This window comes from Caloenas nicobarica, chromosome 1, assembly GCF_036013445.1.
Source record: "Caloenas nicobarica isolate bCalNic1 chromosome 1, bCalNic1.hap1, whole genome shotgun sequence".
NCBI classification, from domain to species: domain Eukaryota; kingdom Metazoa; phylum Chordata; class Aves; order Columbiformes; family Columbidae; genus Caloenas; species Caloenas nicobarica.
This window is the reverse complement of record NC_088245.1, coordinates 85100097-85105261: the sequence shown is the minus strand read 5'-3', so window position 1 is coordinate 85105261 and position 5165 is coordinate 85100097. Positions and strand designations below refer to the sequence as shown.

Below are 5165 nucleotides of genomic sequence, written 5' to 3'. Positions count from 1 at the left end.
ATGGGTGAAACGGGTGGTAGAAGCTTCAAGAAAGCAGTGAGAGAAAGAAGACGAAGAATATGAAGGGGAAACAAAGACTCTGGGAAAGTACTTCTTATGAATTATTATCAGGTATTTTAGTTCACTGGTGCCCACTAGTTTTAGACAATGCTTGCAGCATTGCGTCTGCTTCTCACTCAGAAGTGGCCCCAAATTACTATTTCTCACTAAAATATACAGCTCTTGCATTCACATACACAAACAGTTCATTTCCCTTTCAACAGTCTGTACTCAACCAAGGGACACCATGTTCACTCATCTGCCCTATCATTTCTTTGCAGGTACAGGTAGGTTAAGTAAGGCATAGGCACATTTACTTTAAGATGGCTAGCTTGGTCCCATCTTGATTTGGAAAACTGGTGACAAGACCAAAAAAACTCACAGAGCTGAGAGGCGAAAATCTAACCTGAAGTAGTGCCCCTTGGGGGCTCTCGGAGAACAGAAATGGCAAAGGGGCATACAGAGACTGTGAAGAGTTCAGCGGCCTTTTCTAAACTAAACCAAAGCGAAACTACACAGATACCAGCTTATGGACAATGGAGCCAAGCGAAATGGTGTAATGATGGTGCTGGGCTCAAGCAGAGCTGATAAGAAAATTAGTTGTGACCACAGTGTAGAGAGTCTCAAAAATGACTACATTCACACTGCACCAGGCAGAAAAGAAGCTCTTTTGAACCCTTCCTCCACAGAAAGACCAGGCTGGAGGCTAAATTTAGGTTGTGGAAGAAAATATGTTTTATTTGTTAATCCATAATAATGGCCAATGCAGCTTGCTCCAGCTGATCTGTGCTATTTGGGTGCCAGACAAGACATAGTGAGGTGTAAGCATTTTCTAGTGAGCATGTTTCCTAATACCATCTGACTGGTGCTACAAGGGAACAGTCAGAGCAGGTAAGGCCCACAGGAATGCCTTCAGCATAGAAAGGCTTTGTAGGTACAAGGCACCCGATACGTGGGTGGCAAGCTGATATGTGCATTGATGTGAAGCCAAAACCTTGGTCAAAGCTGTGCTGGTTATCATGTTTGAAACAACTGCTGCTGCTGCATGCGCCACTGCTGCTCCAGCCTCTAAGGCAGTGGCTAAGAAGCTGGAGAAGGTGGCAGGAAGATCCAAATCCTGCAAGCCCCCAGTCTCCAGGGGGGGCTTATTATGAGTGCAACGACTGTCTCCAAAAAGCACAAAAGAACTTTCTCTCACCACTCTGAAAGGGAACTGAAGTACGCAGCACAAAAGAACAACAGCAGCACCAGGCTGGGACTCAGGAGCCTGGAGAAGGGCAGCACAAGAGGACTTGGTGCTTCTAGCTCCTTTGAACTCAACAAGCCAAGAGGCATGTAACAAGAAAGCAACAAAAGCCCAGAACCACCTGACCCTTGACTGGCACTGCCAAGAAGCCCAGAATAGCTGTGGCTATGAAGGAAATCCCAAGGAAAGCCAAGAAACGTGCAGAGCCACCATGGCCAAGAAAGCAATCAAGAGCTTAGAGAATATGAAAGCTGACAGATGAAAAAAGGCAAAGATCCAGCTAAGGGCAAAACAGTGAAACCCAAGGCTACCAAAGCCAAAGCAGAGAAACCAAAAGTGGCCTCAGGCAAAGAAGGTAGGGCACAAGAAGTAGATGCTGTATGAGCACAGAGTGTCCTGCTTTAGGGACAGAGAGTATAAATCCTTTAATTGAACCATTGATAAGGTTTATTCTTGCTATTTTCTTCAATTCTCTGCAGCAGTACTGTGGAGGAGATGGAGTCAGAGTTTGGTCAGAGGTGCACAGCAAAATATTCTAGAATAGAGGCGACAGACAAAAGCTTGCAACAAAGGAATTTCTGATTTGACATCAGGAAAATATTCCCCATCTTAAGCATGGTACAGCACTGGAACAGGTGACCAGAGAGGTTATGGATTCTCTGTCTCTGATAACTTTTTCAAAACAACCAGACAAGTCTGAGCAAACTGATTAAGCTGTGATGTTAGCTCTGCTTGCTAACTTTCAATGTAATTTTATCTATGATCTTAACTGGGAAGGCATACTATCTCAATAAGGACATTTATTTCAAAAAATGAACAGCTTCACGTACATTTATTTTTGTATTTAAGTAGGTGAGTTCTCTCATTCGTTATTGTTTAGACACATTGAAATACACATATTTATTTATTACATCTTTTTACTAATGCCTAATTTGTGACAAGCTGCATTGGTATGGAAATCACATTCTTAGTAAAATGCCAAAACCAGCATTCTGAAAGATAATTTATTCATTAAGTGAAGCTTTGCTCTGCTGATGACTTTCATCAATTCAGTTTTTTAGTATACTTCAACATAGTAGCAACAAGTACATGCAGTTTGTATTTTAACTAATATAATTTATGTTACTGAAAACATACTTATTTGAAAAAAAAATACATTAATAACAAAAGTAGACAATCGAATTCAGTGATTCTTTTTTGCACGTTTTTTAATATTTTTTTTTAAATGGACTGAAATACAGCTTTCTCTTTTCTGGGAATTTATTACAGCTTGCTCCATTAAAAGAGCTAAGGATGGCAGGGAACAGAGAGAAACAAAGCAATATACTGAAGATCAGAGAGTAGGAGGTGAAGAGCAGATCCAGAAATGGAACTCAGTTCTCCTGTGCCTCAGTTAAGGGGCTGTTCCCAAGTGGGCAAATGTACACTGTCAAACAATGGCAGACCATGTGGTGCCAGGAGTAAAAGTTTTGGGGTCATGCACCTTTAAAATCTTCTTTCAAAACAAAACAAAACAAAAAGCAAAAGCCCTAACAAACAAACAAACAAAACCAAACAACAACACAACGAATTTTTTTTTTTTTTTAAACCAACAACAAACAAAACCCCAAACAAAACAAACAAACAACAAAAAAACGCAACTAAATCCCTTTTGGTTTCAACTCACCTATTCCTTACGTGACAGAGGTGCTCTTTCTGGATGCATTACAAGCAGCGCTCCTCTCTGTGAAGGACGAGCCCACACCCCAGCCAGCAGTATGCTCTTGAGGGATCCCTCTGAGCTGAGAGGCCTGATGACAACACATTTTGTTCATTCTGCAGGTTCTTGTGGACAAGATCCAGGCAACATGGAGCTTCCAGGTGACAAGGCAGCTGCTTCCAACAGCCTCCTCGTGCTTTCCTGCAGTAGTCCCCTTCTTCCCCACCTTGTCTCCGTAACCAAGGGCTACCACCTCAAGGTATGCGTTTTCTGTTACCACAGTGCACAAGCTGATGTGAGGTGCTATTCTCTCCTCCCTGCTCTGACTCGCATGTTCTTCCCTTCAGAAAATCCTGAAATTGGCAGCTGAGGGAGCCACCGCACATGAGAGCTGGAGGGCAAGAGAAAAGTAGAGCTGGCATGGGCCAAGCACTGCCCTCAGCCCCACCTGGCAATGTGTGTGTCACCTCATTGAGCACCCTTCCTGCTGCCCACTTCAGCCCCACTGTCCTCCTCACGCTGTTTCTTGCTCTGAGATTAACATATGAACAGAGAAGAAAAAGATGAGCAAAATAGAGGCAGATAACAAAGAGGACAAGGGGAGATGGGAAGGAGGAACAACCCTTGCTTTCCAGGTGCAGCAGAAAGCCCTCACTGTGGCCACTTTCCATTGGGGGGATCTCCAGATCCCTACACCCAGCAAAGTGAGGTACTGCCTTAAGCTGGGGACCAGGCACGAGAGCACTGGCCTTGAAAAAGCAGCCTTCAGACTGGCAAGACTGGTTGGTACTTGGGAGCTGCGACAGCAAAATGACTCTTACCAGAACAACCATAGTGTAGAAAGCAACTGCAGGCCATCTAACTTCTGCTCCAGGTCAGAAGAGCTTATGAAAATCAGCCGCAAACTCTAGATCATGCTTCTAAAATGGGATCGTGGCAGCTTTCTTTTTGGCTAGCCCAGCTTCACGAGAAACTAGACCTAGCTGCAGCTATATTTAAAACCATTTCCCCAGCTTACAAGAGAAGGCAACATAAGTAAGGTGCTGAGAACAGGTAACAGCCAGAGACCAGTGATGCAGCACCATGACAATTCAGGTTGGAATGGCAGGGGAGATAAATACGTGTATGGGATAAGTGCTAATGAAGACGAGAAAGTTTGTCTGTGGACCCTCAGTACTGTAAGGAAAGGGAAGAATAAACTGAGTTACAAAAAGTGGATGGGATATGTTGTATTCTTGCTCATGCAGCTGGTGGAATATGCTGATAGGACACTGCAAAGGCCAAGAGCTCATGAGTCAGAGCAGGCCTGTATAGATGGGAGCAACACCTACAGTCACCAGGACCAGGGCTGAGGCTGTTTTCAGTATAACAGTCTGAAATAGGGACACCGCAGTGTCAGCGAGGAAGGAGCACTGATTCCAGGGGACAGTATTGTGCAATAACCTGCGTTGTGTAGTTCAGTCCTGAAGAACTATGGGACACTGCTAGAGGCAGTTTAATGGGTAATTTGGGCCACAGCCACTTTTGTTCTAGAAATACCATCTAAATGCAGACTTGACTGCTTGCATGTGAAGACAATGCCTAGAGTCCTCCATGCTCTGAGTGCTCCATCTTTTGGACCAAAATACAATGTATAGACAGTGCCTGATGAATCTATGCAAAAGTCAGAACTTCAATGAAAGAGAAATTTTCCTAATCCTTTTGACCTAGATGTGTAATTTTTAATGTAGTCTTTCAGTTATTCCCATTACTGAGTTAAATGGCTCTAGCGAACAAATTCTTCTTTGCTTATGAGGTGATTTATCACAGCTGTTCTCTTATTTCAGCCGTTTTACCGTTTTACTTGGAGATGGTAATTCTCCATTGGCAAGTCATGGCACATGCACAGTGAAAAGATGCGTTCTCAGCACAAATCTCATGGGAATTATCCCTGTGCTCAGCAGCTGTCAACTGTCAGGAAAACCTAGTACAGCCATCAATGCAAAAAAAGGTTGAAGATTATTTTCTGTGTCTCTAGAAAAATAATGACCTCCCAGGAAGACCTGTGACAGGAGAGTGGAAGCTAGCAGGGAGAAAAGAGGTCCAAATGACAGATATGGGCAGGAGTCAAGTCTGCTCTCAAATCTGGAAGGAAATACAGCTAGAGACAAATAAACCCCAACACATGAGAGTTGCCAAGAA

General features: G+C 43.6%; 1 pseudogene; it reads left to right on the top strand.

Moving 5' to 3' along the window:
* The first annotated feature begins 1058 nt into the window (after positions 1-1058).
* LOC135989097 (histone H1.10-like) lies at positions 1059-1669 on the top strand (annotated as a pseudogene).
* The last annotated feature ends 3496 nt before the right edge of the window (positions 1670-5165 follow it).